We start from the raw sequence: 4,291 nt of genomic DNA, 5'->3' as shown, positions 1-4,291 counted from the left end.
TCCTGCTGAGGAAGGATGGGAAGGACTAGGGGCTCCTGAGGACAGTTGCTTCAGTTAATTGATATATAAATGTCACAGCCCCAGGGGGAGTCCAGGGTAAGACAATGTCCTTGTGCTGTTGCCTTTATAAGTTATGTTTCTCCTCTTTTTTTTGTTCTCATGTTAGCTTGTTTTGTAAGGTATTTTGCTGTCTTCTGTAAACCACCCTGAGCTTTGTTGGGAAGGAAAGCATATAAATCTAATAAATAAATAAAAAAAATTACAAAATCTTCCTACAATTGGGAGCCCTAGCATAGTCAACATTCTTATGGCTACTTATACTTATAACTACCTTGCTAGTTATATTAGCAAGAATTATACCAGAGTTTCCCCTGGGAGGTCTTTTTTTCTCCCTAAAGGAGACAGAGTCAAAAATCACAGTTTTGCTTAGGGTTGCATCACAGAAATCACATACACACATATCTTTTTGACACAAAGGAAAGGGTTATCCAGATGATGCATCAATTCTATGCAATTCGGTAATTTATGCAGCCCATTTTTGCCAGTCTACTAATCTACTTTTCCAGGTTGTAGCGTAACATTCCAAACAGCTTTGAACAGCTGCCACTAAAAAACTGCTAAAAATCCAGTTTTACTTGTATGTGGAACTTCTCCCTAATTTTTAATGGATCCACTATTTCATTAAAATGGGAAAAATCCCAACTTCTCAAAGGAGCCTAAGATTCGTTTCTAGTCCCAGAATAACATAATTGAAAATCACAACAGTCTCACATACAGAAAAGCTATTTTAGGTTACTGTCAGAGAATTTCATAGTGCCCTCTAAGCTACACAAAGCTGGTCTCATGATTGGGGCGGCAGTTAGGGGGAGGTTAGATTGCATTAAAAATGGCCACCCAATAAGATAAGTCAGGATGGAAGAGACTAGTTGGGGGGGGGGCGGGTTGGAGGAATGGTGTGGCAGGGACAAGCAGGCTCAGGGCTCCACAGGGGTGTTGCTGGTGCAGGCAGCAACTGCAGGATGAATCAGGGAGATGGGGAGGCAGGAGGGATCTGCAGGAGGGATTGTGGGGATTGTGGTCGGTAGCATTTGCAAGAGCAATCAGAGGGATGGAGGGGCAGGTGGGATCTGTGGGAGGGATTGGGGGGGGGCATGCAAGATCTGCAGGAGGGTTTGGGAGGATCAGGGGGACAGGTGAGATCCGCAGGAGCAATCAGGGATGATGGTGGAGGTTGCTGGGCTCCATGGGAAATTGCTGAGGTTCAGGAGGTTCTGGGAGGATCAAGGGGGGAAGGGGGTTGTGGGATCCATGGGGGGAGCTTGGGGAAGACCAAGGGTTTGGGAAGGACCACCCTCTATTTTTAGCCCCTCAATCTCCTCAGAAAACCTACACCCCCATCCCTCCTGCCCCATCTGCCCACTGATACTTACTTCCTTGGCTCCTGGCAGCAGCAAACATTGACAAAAATGACACCTGGAGTGGCTGGAGGGCTGCGGTTTGGAGGCGTAAAAATAGCCCCATGCCAGGGGGGTGGACAGGAAAAGCTCAGCTCAAAGGGTCGGGGCAAGGAGCTGGGCTTCCCAGGCATGCAGATGTGCAAGTAACTGTATAGAAGTTGCATTTTATGGTTTAGTCTAGATTGTTTAAGTTTGGGTGTACATCAATCCAGGTCTATCTTAGACCACATTCTGCCATTTTTAGACTGGTCTGTGTGTGCAGAACTTGTGTTCTGTTTTGGGTTTAGATTGATTTCTTATCACTGAGATCAGGTCTAAGTGTAAGGTCCATACCTGGATGAACTAAATTAAATAGGGTATTGATTATATTTCTGTATGAATGATTATTACATTAAACCTTCACATTGTTATTATATAACAAAATATACTTGGTTTTATACATATTACCTCTTTATAGGTCAGTATATACAACTTCTTTAAAAAGAACACTATATCAGGAATAGGAAGAGGTATGAAATTTACATCTCATAAGTCTGCAAGTCAAAACTACAAAGAAAGGAAATTTTAATTCTATGTATATATAACACATCATGAGACAAATGATTTTTATTAGTTTGTTTTATGTTTTACTGTAATCTAAGCATAACCTAATATAAAGTAAAATATAAGGCATTTATTATAGTAAACAAGAAAAATATTAGCTTGCAGATGGAGGTTTTAATTAAGAAAAACCACAATTATCACCTACAATAACAATGGAGGAAGGTATTAGGTTGGAAACTTTGGAGGCTTCTTTTTCCTATGGCATTACTTCTCCAAGTAATAACCATGCTTAAACCTCATATTTATATTTAAACAGAAATAGAATATGTTATTTTATTAAATTATAGCCATATTACATTGATATTTTAAAATTGCATTTGGAAGGGTTTTTTTTTACTGTATAGTTAACTACATTAAATGTGTTTTTCATACTGAGAGCTTGCCTTACTATTAAAGCACTTTGTTGCTAAGCATTCTAAATATTTGTAACTTGTTATTATCGGGCTCTCCAAATATAGGAACTGAAAATAGCAACTTCAGACTATAAAGGAAATCTTGTTTAAATTTGAGAAATGTCTGTAAAAGAGACTGTGGACAGGCATTTTCTTAGGGTTGATAATACTAACTCATTACTCTTGTCTTTAAAATGTGACGAGTAACATTTATCTTCATTAGAGCACTATAAAAATGGATTCCAGTTCTGAATTATTTACAATAAAATATTTTTCGTAGATTGTGAAAAGTCCAAATGTACATGCCACATGAATTTTAAACTTGGCAAAAAGCTCATTCAAGGATATATGGTCTCTGGTTCTGATCCTTTTAAATGCACTCTGGTTTCATTATGGATCTGTTAAAGCTTCTAATGTATGTTATCTTATCAAAGATGAAAAAAACAATTCAGAACAGAAAACAAAATCAGGTCTGATTCCAAAGCTGATCTGTGCACTGATCACTCCTCTTGAGGTCAATGAAGTACAGCTTTTAATGCCATGGGGGCTTTGTCAAGACTAGCAAGGCATCTGAGTGTGGTTGAAAAGTACCTGACTTGGTAAGGCTCAGGTAAACCACTGACGTGTTTTACAAGTGTGAAGACAAGAGAAATCCTGATTTTCCATACTGAACTACTTTTTTTAACTCCTCCGTGCTTCTGGCATTAGAAAAGGACTGGAGTTTTTATCTGCTTTTAGTAAAGTCCTTAGATTCTAATTGCCTCAGTTTAGCAGATGGCAGGTACTAGGAATATAGCTTGGGCTCCTAATGTTGGATGCAACAAAGTGACAAACCCCTTCACCCGACCCTTTAATATGTGATAGGTGGTTGGATATCAACTTTGGAGTGGTGGTGACATCAGTGAACTGACATCAGTCTTCCTCCAGGTGGAAATATTTAAGGTCAGTTTAACTGTGACCAACAGTATAATAGTTATTGCTGCCAGTTTCCAGAATAACATTTTGTGGCCTAATTAAATCAGATCACTTGCATTTTTTCTTTCTTTCCATGTGTATGGGATAAAGATACACTGGCTTCAATAAGCATTGAGTAAAGCTCTGAGAGGAAGATGAGTTGATCTGTGAATTATGAAAGAGGACCTTTAACATTAAAACAGAATGATGATTTTCTGATGCCTCTTTATGAAGGACCAAGGGGTCAATTTTTAAAATAGTTTTTGTTTCTTTTTATAAAACACAAATATAATAGAATAGTTTGGAAGTATAGTAGAGGTTGTAAGGAGCAGTATCTCTTTCTCCACCATTCTGGGAGTTTGGGGAAAGAGAATCTTTCCTCAGCTTCCTTTTATGTTGAAATAGAAGGTGCATAGGCTTCTTCCTTTCCTCCTCCTTTTTTTCCCCTCTCTAATAATCCCACTAAGGTAAGGTTTAACCCAAAGCAGCACATACCACTGTGAGTTCAACTAGCATGTTCCTCTCATATGTGTGAGTAGGAAACAGTGAATATGTGCACCAGTCACAACATGAATCTCAGTTATACTTCCACTTTATCAGGATTAGTTAATACCATCTCTGGGCATTTATACACATGCTCCAGGAGTGGGGGGAGTGAGGGCACTTTTATTAGAGCAGCACCAGAGCCACTATAATTAATGTGCACATTGAACGAGCTTTAGATAAAGCATCTCTGCCACCATTTGTAAGCATAGGGACGCTGATACACAGGACGCTGGAGGTTGCTGGAGTGCAGTAATTACCACGCTCCAGCAGACTTGATTTAATTGCTCCAGCAGACTTGACCAAGTTATTGCTAGTGCTTTCTGTTTGAGCAGCTGATTT

The 4,291-nt window shown here is 39.4% G+C and overlaps 1 protein-coding gene across 2 annotated transcripts in view; it reads right to left on the bottom strand.

Moving 5' to 3' along the window:
- Window positions 1–4,291, bottom strand: part of LEKR1 (leucine, glutamate and lysine rich 1) — a 152,293-nt gene that overhangs the window by 34,100 nt on the left and 113,902 nt on the right. The gene's annotated exons all lie outside the window — the stretch shown is intronic.

Source organism: Alligator sinensis, unplaced genomic scaffold (assembly GCF_000455745.1).
Source record: "Alligator sinensis unplaced genomic scaffold, ASM45574v1 scaffold60_1, whole genome shotgun sequence".
Classification (NCBI taxonomy): domain Eukaryota; kingdom Metazoa; phylum Chordata; order Crocodylia; family Alligatoridae; genus Alligator; species Alligator sinensis.
This window is presented reverse-complemented; position numbering and strand designations above follow the sequence as displayed.